This window comes from Hermetia illucens, chromosome 1 (genome assembly GCF_905115235.1).
Source record: "Hermetia illucens chromosome 1, iHerIll2.2.curated.20191125, whole genome shotgun sequence".
In the NCBI taxonomy this organism is placed as follows: Eukaryota; Metazoa; Arthropoda; class Insecta; order Diptera; family Stratiomyidae; genus Hermetia; species Hermetia illucens.
In genome coordinates, this window is record NC_051849.1 from 135701604 (window position 1) to 135715328 (window position 13725).

The window sequence follows — 13725 nt, forward strand, 5'->3', positions numbered from 1 at the left end:
TCTAAACCAGGACACTTACAGGAAAACAGTTCTTAAAATGACTTTATTGTCTATTTTTCACACGGACAACTCAAATGACCATGAATCAAAGAAGCAATAACTGACATTATTGGTATTCACACTGTATGTCTCCTCAGATCGTTGGTATTAAGATTTTGAAATTTATAAAATCGTGGAGCACTACCCGTTTCAGATTTGTTAACATTCAAGCAATGTTTCCATTCGAACAAAAATAAATGTAAATATGTATGTGGGCACAACATGCCTACCGACATTTAAATATGGGTGATTCCATCATTGCTTCTGGCTCATAACTGATAAATGCCTGCCGTGTAAAGAAGACAGGTGGGATCTACAATTTCAAGCCGTCTGTGCCTTGAGAAGGAATTCACCTTCGCAAAACTTGTTCTCGAAGCAACATTTTGCCAAATTCACTTCCACCATACAACACGTCACTCAACATATGTTTTATGCTAATACAGCGACATCCAAGTCCATGCCTTGGCCTTCTACACAACACCATTGAAACGATTGGAGAAAGAATGTAGAAGTAGATACGATCCCCATCATTAAGATTAACTGAGAACCGTTGGTGCAGGCGGCGGAAGAGTTACTGGCCAACATTAGTCAGTCGCCGCCATCGTTGACGCCATCCCATTGTAACCTTAATCCAGAACTTCAACTTTTTTCTTGATTCGCAAAACTTCTCTTTTTATTTGCTATTAGTTCTCATATATTTATCCAATGGTTGGTCGTTGACACTGAACCTTACGGTACAGTGGAAGCATTGCGGACTCACTTTATAGGTTCATTCGGTCAACGTCTTCTCTATGGATTTACTAGTCAAGCAGGAATCCCAATATTTTTTTTCGCTTTCGCGTGGTCGCATTGTACAGTGGGTGGTAACAGTGATGCAAATCATAAGCTTATAGCGATAGGGGTAATCAAGCAATTTTATTTCAAGTATGCAAATTCGTGACGTTAGTGGAGATTTCCCAGAACAATGTAATATAAACCTAAAATAACCCCGACCAACATTGGGTGCCTCCTAGGCGATCAGCCACTGAAACTTATTGACTTGAAACACCAGTAAAATCGGTTCTATAGGATCTTTCCTTTCCAAATGAAATTCTGCCACGTATTTCTTTCTTTCGTTTTAGAACGCTGCATATGGAAAAAACTAGAATTTATAAAAAAGTTGGCTGAGAGTTAGTGCTAAAGCGACGTATTGTTGGTGACACATCCATAAAGCTTGTTATCTTGGGAGTTTGATACATTAGTCGATGGGGTAAACAATCGTTGCTACGTAGCGTTCAGGACCCGCTGATAACTAAATATTGTGACTCTATCGCAGCTCAAATTTTGAAGACTAATAGATTGGCGCCTTGCAATCTTAACGCAAGTATTCTTACAATAACACAACACCTTGAACTCAACAATAAAGTTGCCAACGCATGCTGAACCCCCTGGAGAAACCCAATTTTCACTCTGCTGAATTAATAGCTGCAAATAGTTGAACTAGATCCTATCTATTTTAACGAGGTCGTCCCTTTCTAATGTTTGTTTCGACTATCAGTGATGCCAAAGTTTCCTTTGAAATATTGGGTTAGAGTTTTTATTAACAATCTAGTTATCTCATTTTAACAGGTTATGGCAGTGTTCATCAAGGAAGCGCCCTCTCACCACTCCTCTTTTTTCTTCTTGTGGACACCGTCACATGGGATATTTTCCTGGCATCTAATAGCAAAAATGATCTTGAGCGACTTGTCCACAAATGGAATGATCGCCTCATGCAACACGGTCTCAGATTGAATCTAAACAAAACTGAATTTTTGACGACCGATTCCAATGAAACATGAAATACCTCGGGTCAACGCTAGCAGCCAATAGAGAACTGCGTTATGAAATTGCTTCACGCATTAACGCAACTTGGGTGAAGTGGCGTTCCACAACTGAAATCTAAAATTTACCGTAATGTCGTCCGTCCTGTCGCACTCTATGGATCTGAGTGTTGGCCAACTATAAACAAGTCGGGAAACCGGAAGCTGGACGCTTCAGGTACGAAAGGTTTTGTGTATTTCTTAGTACGTAGCACGTAATATATCCATATATTATGTGAGAGTATCCACTTTCGGGTGATATTGACATTCATAGTCTTCAATTTTCAAAGAAGCAACAAAATTGACGTATTATAACTTTGTTAGTAATAGTGCGATTTCCACCAAACTTGGTGAGATTATGCTCTATATTATAGCCTACATCACTGCAAAATTTCATGGTACTAGGATGAACTTAAGGGGGTTTCCAACCAATTAAAAAAAAATTGTAGTAATATACTATTGTTAACTTTATTTAAAGAGATAGCGGCATGGAAGGTATTTCGGAGCCCAGGCACCATATAGTGGCAGCCTCCTGATTTTTTTCAGATTTTTCGGTTTGGTAGTTTCTGAGAATGGCCCCCTTAAAGAAATGATCACTTTCAACCCCCCGTGCTCCCCACCTCTCCAACGAACGTCAAAACTAAGATCGGCTTTGAAAATTACTAATCGAGGCCTTTAATTTGATACCCCACATGACTATATTTGATGAAAAAAAATTTTACACCCCCCTTTTGCATGTATGGGGATCCCCCCTTAAATTCGACGTAAAAGGGTGTAATTCACTGTATGCGTGAGCGTTCACAGTTCCCACCTTTCTACCAAATTTGGTGTCAATCGCTATAACCGTTTCCGAGAAAAATGCGTGTGACGGACAGACAGACAGACAGACAGACAGACAGACAGACGGACAGACAGACAGACAGACAGACAGTAAACCGATTTTAATAAGGTTTTGTGTTTACACAAAACCTTAAAAAGCAATGAACGGCGTCTTGCGATAATGGGAGACGAAGATGTTGCGTTGGACTAGTGGACACAAGCATCTTCAACTCTCAAAGTCTACCATGAATCGCGAACAAAACTGTAGACCATGTATGTTCGATAGGTCACGCAGTATCAAAGTAATCGAAAGAACCTCCTTGGAACCGTGAAACCTTCTTCTAGCGAGAAACTTTGTTACTTATGAATTCCATAATAGTCGTTGGAAGTACCTGGTTTGCATGGAAAGAAATGCACCAGCAAACGTAGACTACTTTCAACCAAATTGAGCATCTGTTATTTAACGCCGCCACTTTCCAGCCTTTATGAATGCAATTATATAGTGGGATCACTATCTGCTTGGTATGGTACTCCGTGTTCGAACTACAACATCAGCTTGTGAAACAAAACCATCTTTCATGTGGACAACAAAACCTTATGAAAACCTAATTCAAAACGATCCAATCTCTGTCCGTCTGGCTATCTGTCACACACAATTTATTTGAAAACGATTCACCTACTGATACAAAATTTGGTAATGATACTGAAGCTAAAAACGCCCATATATGCAATGAATAACGTGAATTTACTGTAAATTTAAGCGGTCTGCCTCGATGGCTGAGTCGTTAGAAAACTAAGCTGTTGCAAGGAGAGGTCGCAGTTCAAGTTTAATAAATGACAGAGAGATTTATAGCGTGATTGGATGTCGAATTCCAGTCGATTCAGCTGTGGATAAGGCTATGACCCACTTCAGCATAATAACCCCAAGCATACGCGATGCCAACAATATTGCCTTCTATTGCTTGTTACGGCCTTGGAATGAAGTGCTCTAATACAGTTTCAAGCCTAGACAAAAATTGGCGACGACTAAAACAGAATTTGTGGGTTAGCAATCCGCAAATTTTGAAACTTTATTGCTGTCGAAACGTCAACAACGCCGCGAACAGGGGCTGACCTTAGGCTGTCGAAAATGGACTATGTAGCAAAGGTCCCAAAAATGCTCGCTTTCTCCAACCCGAGCGGGAATTCCAACGATATAAGCTGGACATTCTGGTCCTAGGCCCTCGCTTTTGCCACACTTATGACAATATCTTTTTATACTCTAGAAAGCCAAGTGGTCTCAGACGCAGATCTGATGTCAGAATGTTTTTGATGGTTACCGCAAGGCGCTCTCTAAGAGCCCGGTTCTGACAGACTTTTGATTCCGGTCCAGCTTAAGGTGCATCGTAATTGTGCAGTATTCTGCACCAAGGGAGTTTTCCAAGAGAAGGATGCTTTCTACGAGCAATTATTCGCAATTCAGGAGTAGTACCCTAAAGATGATATTGTGATCGTGATGGGTGATTTGAATGCCAAGGTGGGCTCCGAAAATACCTTGCTCGGACATGAGATGGGAAAGACAGTCTTGATAACCGTAACGGTAATGGTGGGAAGTTTGTGGATATCTGCAGCTTCCAACGCCTCATCATTGGTGGCATATTGTTCGAGCGCAATCATAGCGTCAGTCCGGTTTCAATTGATCGACACCGCACAAACAATCAGATCGACCACTCCCGATTAGTAGTAGATTTATGATTTGTTTTGTGAATCTGAATAACAAAAGATTTGTTAATCTTTTGGTTCATTTGCGGGTTGCAGATCTCAATTTGTAATCAGTTTGACTGACCACTTTGCAATCAATCACCGTCGGCCATCTTGGGAGAGTGAATTCTACTGCTTTGCATAGCCAACAATGCAAATTGCCACCCCTCTTAATGTGTGACCCATTCACTGTCACTTCCATTTTCCGATCGCGACGCATACGGGTGCCAGACCTATGTGCCAACTAATTTTTTTGCTTTTAATAGTATCAGGCCAGTATATCCCGATGATACAGCGCAAACGGGATGTTGACGAAGGTTTTAAGCTTTTTATTAACAGTGGGGGTCACTTTTCATGTGCTACTCCCATATAGCAACAAAGAAAGAATACTAATATACAACAGTTCAAACTTTATCTTGGATGTTGAGATAACTGCATTTCCAGATTTTAGACAAGGTAGCGAAAGCGGATCTGGGGTAGTTAATCCGTTGGGTGAACATCCAATTCGATGCCATAGTCGGCAGAAACCACGCTTCAGAGATATACAAATTGATCGATGACTTGAATTGGATAAGGAGAGTGTGATGACCTGTTAGACTCTCTATCTTTAGTCAACTCTACTTGCCTCTCTTTCCAAATCCAGAGCCATTTGATCAAGGTACATGACTCGGTGAGAGATCAAACAGCGAAATCAGTGAATATCTAAAGTCCGCGCACTGCTCTAGGATGGTCCGTAGGGTATTGATGTGTTCAATGCAGGAGAAACCCGAACGAAGAAACCCGATGAAGATTTCCAAATGTTCTTTAATACGTTCCAAGATTATTTCTTTGTCATGGCAGGGAATACGCGGATTCAACTTAGATTGTCCCCATTTGCGGAATCTCACCGATCATCCCTATCTTCCACTCTCTGGGAAAGGCTCGGATCCCCAACATTTCCATAGGAGTGGAAATAGCAGATCTGCAGTAAATAACTGCAGGTGCAGCGATAAATAACTTTGCGGGGAGACGGTCAAGCCCAACGACTTTATTCCGTTTGAATGCATTGATGGCCGAAATGATTTCTCTTTCGCTTGGAGGGATAGTCTGTATCCGCATGCTACGGTGATTAGCCATTTCATCCACAAGAGTGGAAACTCATCGGATATGATACGGTTAAGAATCTTTTTAGATGCTCGTCATATTGGAAGAGAAGTTGACTGTTAATCCTTCACAGGACCAGTTTTGCGGCCACATACACTTCTGAAATCATTGCGTGCTGCAACATTTCCTTTTGCTTATTATAATTATAATATTATTACTCAACCGAAAAATCAAAAAAATTCTAAGAATATGAAGTTGTTCCACTTCGCAACTTTCTGCTTGTTTTTTTAAGCCTTTGTCCCGTGCATCTGCGTCGATTTCGATGTTCAAAAAATTTTAGCAATTCGCACATACACTCTCATTGCTCTTTATATTTGCCACTTCCTTCATATAACCTTTTTTACTTATCAGCCTTACCGGATTACCCTTCCTATTCTTGCTTAGGAACGCAGTGCTTAACCTTTACCAATAGGAAGTTGGTATCTGTACCATATGTGCAGTATGGCTAACGACAAAATCCCATAAGGTGTAACTTTTTTCAATGTGGCCTGGATGGCCTTTGAATCCTCTGATCCGCAAAACTAACTCATCGTGCTGAATTAACATGTCAATTTAATGGGTTTACGTGTAGAAGCTTTTTTGATAAAAAACGGCATGCTACGTTAGTGCTTAAAACTCAAGCGATAATCGAGAGAGTCATTAGTAGGACAGTGTCACTAGGGGCACAGGTAAATGTAGCATCCAGGACCATAAGGCCAAATCGGACCTTATCCACTCTTCATAATTTTCCTATACGATTTTTCGGTACGAAAGACAATATCGGGCAAATATGACGGCGGCAGGCAAACGTGATAAACTTTCGTCAAATACAAGTATAGTACAAAAAGGCGGAACATAAGACTCTGCACTGCTGATTGAAAAGGAAGGAGTCAGTATCCTACTTCACTTAGGCCTATCTTCATCATCGTGGGCCAAGACGGGTTCGATCACCAAAATTCAAAGCGAGAGAATGCAATGGCAAGAAAAGACTCGTGACTTCATACGTCTAAGAACCTTTAGATGCAGGGTGTATGTTCTCAGCAAAATAGAATTCAAGGAGAAATTCAACCCAAAAATTGAGAGAGAAAAAATAAGGAGATGTCTACACATAAAAATATATTCTAAAAGACGAAGTAATTGGATCTCTTCTAAATCAGAAAATACTTGTTACCCTATAAATTTAAAAGTTCAAATTTCGCAATAAATAAATAACAATAAACTCTTTCGATATCTACTGTATTTCGTATTATTAATTTATTGCATAGCTTTCGTACATATTTATCTATCGAAATGACATTGTGTGCTAAAAAAGGAAATGCTTCCAACAAACTTTGCAGTCTATGAAATATGTTTGCTTTGCATAATTGTTTCACAATGAATCTTCTACTGTTTTGGTGTGTGCGGTCTTCGATTCAAAAATAACGTAATTTATTGTAGTAATTAATAGTAGTTGTCGTTTCTCGAACCACATTGACTTGCCATATGAATTGAAGGGCAATTCACTGAATAATAAATTGAAGGGCAATTTGTCCTGTCCAGAGATAGAATTGGCGATCTATTTATATATTTGCGGGCAAATATAGTTGTGAATAATGTATAGATTCACTTTGTAAAGATACTTCATTCCAAGTCGGATATGAAGCTATACAGAACGTCGTTAAATAGTGCTTTGCGCTAAAATAATTCATAGGACGAGATAAGAAAACAGAATATTTAATATAAAAATCACAATGAATCTCGGGACCGAAAAAAGGAATTGGCTCCTAAGATTAAATTATATATATAGATATTAAGATACCATCTTCTCGAAATTTGTATCTCAAATCGTGCTTCACCGGTTTTAATGCAAATTTTATATTTATTCAACTTTCTATTTACTATGTTACAAATATTCCTTGAATTTTTAAATAGAATAAAAATTCAATGCCTTCTGAATAAAACCTGCTTAAATAGAAGTTGTCAGCAAATAATCTATAAAGTTTGTCTCAAACTATATGTCACCGGAGAGTTCTTTGAACTATCCAACCCTGAAAAATGTTTTTGAAGGCTGGATGATTTCGACTTGACTGATTTAATTATTCTCTAAAAAATCCGAGTTTCTTTGCATTTTTTTTTTGTCCGAAATCGAATAGTCCCCATCTAATGATAGCCACTTGATGATCGACAGGTACTGGTTGTAAGGGTCACACACTTTTTCCTTATGCGATTTACAATGTCTACAGTTGACATGTTGATGTGATAGTCGAAACTAAGCGACATGTACAAATGAAAGTGAAATGTGGTCCTTGTCTCGATTGTGTTAATCAACTATAAGCTATTAATAAGACAAAATAGCTGATCCTAAATGTTGCCAATTCCGAGTAACAGTAATACAGCTCAAAAACCGAAAATTTGGAATTGTTTTATGAACAGGTTCAAAATATGGATTATCGCTTCAACGGAAATATCTAAGGACTAATTTCTATTAGTGCCAAAGATAAAATGTGCCTTTCTACCATTTAAAAAATCTGGTACACTATTTTAGGGGGATATGCAGCTGTAAGTAAAGAGATGCATTAATGCACAACTAGTCTGAATCAACTTCGAAATGTTGTATCCATCGAAACGTTGGATGGTAAAACCAAATCTCAGTGTGAATATAAATGGCCCAAGTGCTCGAAACGAGACACCTTTAGAAACCGGAAGCTGGACGCTTAAGGTATGAAAGATTTTGTGTATTTCCTTTATAAAAACACTTCAGTGGACATTTGTCGCAGTAATACCTAGCACGTAATATATATATGCATATATTATATGAGAATTTTCATTTTCGGGTGATACTGACTCTCAAAGTTTTGAATTTGCACAGAAACGACAACTTTGACCTATTATAACTTTTTAATAATAGTGCGATTTCCACGAAACTTGGTAGGATCATGCTCTATGTTATGGCCTAAATTGCGATAAAATTCTACGATGAACTTAAGGGGGGTTTCGCAGTCAATTACTACTAAGTAATATGCTGTCATTAACTTTATTTGAATATAGATATCGGTATGGAAGGTATTTCGGAGTCTAGGCACCATATAATGACAGCCTCCTGATTTTCTTCACATTTTTCACTTGGGTAGTTTCTGAAAATGGGTCCGTGAAAGAAATTATTACTTTCGGGGAAAGAAAACAAAGGTAGCAATTGATTGATCGTTATAAAGAGTTTCAAATAAAGGGAATTAAATAATGCCGCTTTTCAACAACCGTCACGTCACGTGACTAAATGATATAAGCTATATCACAACAAGTCGGATACCGGCGCTTGAAAGATGGACCACTATTTCTTATGTAAGAATATTTAGACGCACGATGGTTCTAATGACTACTTTTTTATAGATTCTAGTCCACTGAGTTTTTGGAAAATATTTTAAAAAATCCATCATCATTGATTTAAAAATATATACATATGAAAATGAAAAAAAAACAATGACATGAAATATAAAATGAGAAAGAAATAAAATTATTGATTTTAATATTATGTTTTTCTGTGGTTGATTCTCTTAGCATAAAAAACCTTTGCATCTGTCTCCGAAAATTTTAAGGTATTGTATCGTGACTGCCGGCGATCAAGTTCAGGTGTAAATAATTTAATTTACGATGAACCAGGAATTTTTTTTCGATTATACGCATATATAGTTAGAGGAGTAACATAAGATTCTCTCTATAAAAAATAAAAACCAAAATTTCCGCGAAAATCGTCAGGAAATTATTTATTAAAATAATTATTATTCTTAAAGAACTATTGTGCCCCTCTTACTGGTTATAGTGTACCTATTAATTATAGTATCTCAAGCAAGCTTATAACCGTCAGGAACTTTAATACGTTACCTACTTCCAGATCTTTCAACTTCGCATCGGGTATTAAGTGTTCTCCCAGATGCCTCGACCTGCCTTACACGCTGCCCCAGGACGTGTGTAGAGGTTGCATCATACTCTGCCCAAAACATGCAGGCAGTGTCCGTAGATATCCCTAGCTTCTCTAGGTGATAGTTTAGCCGACAGTGACCAGTTAGAATTCCTACTATGATTCGGAGGTTCTTTCTGGTGAGGTTTAAGCAATCATTTGTGCGCTTTAGTTCGTATCCCCCAATAAGCACCCTGAACTGCTCCATCCCTGGTAAGCCCGACCAGTATAGTTCCCTCAACCGCTCATCATTTTTTAGTGTCATAGCCATGAAACCGTTTCCGATTCGACAGAAGGATTCTGGCCCGTGCAAAGGCGTCCTTGCTTCCTTCGTGGCTAGTTCGTCCGCTGCCTCTTTGCTTTCCAACCCAGCATGGCCTGGAACCCAGAGTATCCAGACCTTGTTGGACGAGCCGAGTGTATTCAGCCTCTCAAGGCATTCCTATACCAGTTTAGAGTTCACCTGGTTGTACCTAAGTGCCTTGATCGCTGCTTGGCTAACGGTTAGAATAACGATGTTCTGCCCCTCCTTTGGAACTTAAAGAAGGCACATCTGCCTATTGCGTATATTTCCGCCTGCAATATGTTAGTGTACCTGCCCATTGGCGCGAAGTACATTTTCCTTGGACCAATGACACCGGCACCCGCTCCCTCTGCTGTGAGGGATCTGTCGGTGTAGCAAGTAATCAGTTCAGACATACAGCTTAGTATGTCACAGCCACGCTCTCTCAGTTTGCCTTGTTACTCAAACGTGTTTCAAACTTCTTATCGAAGTGAAACCTCAACGCCACGTAAACGTCCTACGCAAGCCAAGACTCACGTCCACTTGCCTATACCCGTATGTGTTTATGGGGGAGGAATTTGCTGCCGCCAGTTTGAGCGGTTGTGGGAAAAGTTGATGTTGCCGAGGTACGGCAAGAACCGAAACCTCCGCACCAATATCGATGAGGTAGTTGCGCCTGCTGAGGGGGTCGTAAATTATTAGACGACGTGGCGCTGCGTTCTGGGTGGCCGTCGCCAGGACCCCCCGCGGACGTAGTTTTTTTGCGGCAGGCGTGAATTTACAAGGGATTGTACACCTGGTCGCTTTATCGCCGGATCTGCGGTGGTACCAGCAAATCCCTCGGTCCGTGGACTGTCCAGATTGCTGGCTTTGAAATTGCCCAAAATAACAGAAACGAAAACACCCATAAATACTTGATCAGAATTATCTAATCATGTCTATACACTCTATGCACAAACTAAAACTTTATTCATTTTAATGAATGAGTTTAAATTGATTAAAAACTGCACCGCGTGATAACCGACTATCCAAACGTTAGAGGCAGAAGAGAACGATCTCCCTTCATGTGTTTCTTTCTGCCCCCTAACTCATGGCACACTTTCCTCGCTAGTCCTCCACTCCCGTGGCGAGCTCTACAAAGTGGCAAGTTCCGCGCCATCTATTTGTTCGCATTCGCAACATTTGAAATAAATTTCAAATGCTGCGAATCCTGCCGCACCACATTATCCCTTGGTATCAGTAATTAGGGATATAGCCTAGAAAGAGTGTCAATATCATCATGAGTATTGCCCTCCTTGCCTGTATCTGTATGTGCAGATGGATTAAAAGAAACTATCCAATGTATTTTAAAAATCTTACGTACTTCCATGCAAAATATAATCACAAATAAATATACAGTCAAAATTGCAATTCAATCAATCAAGGTTTGTTCGAGTTATGAGTTCGACCAATTTGAAAAGTGTAGTTTCGAGAAAAACGCGTCTGAAGTTTTCGATATGTTGCGCAAAAATTCAAAATAAAGCACTTAGATATTTTCCCCGATACCATGACCGTCAAGTTGTGGATAAAATCCGGCTCAATAGGTTACGGTAGGCGGGTCACTTAATCCGTATGGATGAGGATGATCCAGCCCGGAAAGTCTATAAGAGCAATATCTATGGTAGAAAAAGAAGACGAAGCAGATCCTGCCTGAGATGGAGCGATGGCGTAGGTCAGGACGCCAGACAGCTTTTAGGGATATCGAATTGGTGGACCTCGACGCAAAACCGGGATGTCTGGAGTTCCTGATTAAAGCAGGCCTAGACTGGATACCGGTTGTTGCGCCGTTGATGATAATTAATACTTTCAGTATGTCATTCTTAAGGTGTTAGGTAATTTTTTCATATAGGTACACTAGGCGGCAAATGAAAGTTTACATTAGGCGGCAAATGAAAGTTTATGATTTTGTTTATTGTTATTATTTTGAGTTGTTTTATTTACAGTTTTAAAATTAGTTTTTATTGCTTATATGTAAGAGAGGTAGAACAAAAACAAGTAATAAAAATAACTTTTTCCTTGAAAAATAATAGTTTTGCTTGAAAAAAAAAATCAAGTAATTAAAATAATAAATCGACAAAATTAAGTTTACGATCTTTTTCTTTGGTAAAAATAGTACATAGTAGGAAAATAAAGTTAGTATTAATGTGCTACCAATATCTAGTTTACCCTCATGTTTCTATAACAGTTTGAAGACGCCTGTTCATATTGCCCACTAGCTTTTCAGGAAAGAAAAAGGAGGTAACGGTGTTGCGCACTGTGTCAAAGTAATCAAAACACCGCGCAAGTTATGGCATGATTTTTCTCACGGAAAGCCAAATCGCAAGCTTTCATTTGCCTTCAAGTTGCTTTCAACTCTACCTCTTTGTGAATATGAGGAATTGAAACTTGGATCTGATAACTTCCGGACCTTATTAAGTAAAACACCATTCTTGAAGGTTCGCCGTGGCTTAATTGAGGCACGGAGATCTATTTTCTAAACACTACTACTTACTACTACCAATATAATTCCTTTGCCAGATATTTCATAGCTTCCTACAATGTGCATAAGTAGTTTAAGCTCTGTCTACCCATGCCATTACACATCTTTACAGACCAATACGGCGGAAATTAAACTTTTTTTCCGATATCATCAAAAAGATTTTCTAAAACTAGTTTCGGTTATGCAACTTTATAAGTTATGCTGACGGGAGCCCTAAAGTAGCATAATATAATATATAACGTGGACAGCCTCATGCCAGAATGGGCACCTAGTTTAAGAGAAAACGGCATCGAATCATTTCTGAGGTTGGCTAATTCTATTTTCACTTCGACAATGGTCACTGCTCCAGGAGTTACCTGGCTGTTAAATATGAACATATAATAACTAAGTCCAGTATTACTGTCATCCAACTGCATATCTTGTCTGATACAACATTTCCTTGTATGCATCGGTATATTTTGTAAAGAATATATACCGTTTTACTAATAAAAAAAAATGGAAAAAATCGAATCTGTGTCGATTCTGAACTTATCAATCATTTTAAATCAAAACATTTTAGTAGAACGGAACGCGATACGCTTCTCTATGTATAAATACAAATGAATGTGTCAATGAGGTTACGTAGAAAAATAATAACCTCGCGACAATACAAAAAAACTGTTTTGGTATAGAACTAGTTTTTGTTTACATCTTTGTGATATTACGCTGCCGACTTACCTAATTCGCGCAAAAGACTTTGGCTATTGATATTGCTTGGAAAATCGATGTTCCATTTTATCAACTCTCGTATTCTGTCGAAAATCTGTAAATAGAACAAACAACAGCAAATTTAATTTTTTTCTAAACCAAATGGAATTAGAACAAAGAAAGTCTTATACAATAACACGACACTGGTAGGCTGAATTTAATGTTTTCGAAAACGCTGTCTGTTATCTGTTAAGAAGCTTAACCCTGACTGGTCATATTTGCAAATGTATGGACAAGACAGGGAGATTTTCATTTCGTTCTACTTATATGGTTTACATATGGTGACAACCAAAGGGGCTCAAGAATTAAGGTCCAATCAAAATGTTAAGCACAATCTGAACTTGTGACAATAGACTTTTCTGCATTTCCATCACAACAGAGGTGCGATTTCTATACACCACTTCCAGTCAAGACCGATTGACATGAAATTTGGTTTGCGAGCAGAGGGTGGCATTGGAAACAAAACTTATATAACGTCTATGTTTGCGACGCCGGGACCACTTTCAACCAAATTGACAACACGCTGATCGAACGCCGCCACCTCTCAGCCTTCATGAATGTAAGAACATATAGAGGGGCCAATATAGACTCGGATCACTATCTCGTTAGCATAGTGCTCCGAGCTCGAATTACAACACCATCTACAATCTCCTCTGACAATCAAGTGAGGGTGAATACAGAA

General features: G+C 39.0%; 1 protein-coding gene across 1 annotated transcript in view; it reads right to left on the reverse strand.

Moving 5' to 3' along the window:
* Positions 1-13725, reverse strand: part of LOC119658720 (protein gustavus) — a 293290-nt gene that overhangs the window by 203084 nt on the left and 76481 nt on the right. The window contains exon 3 of the mRNA XM_038066384.1: positions 13014-13098. The gene's annotated coding sequence lies outside the window, so the exon portion shown is untranslated. The remainder of the gene's footprint in view (positions 1-13013; positions 13099-13725) is intronic.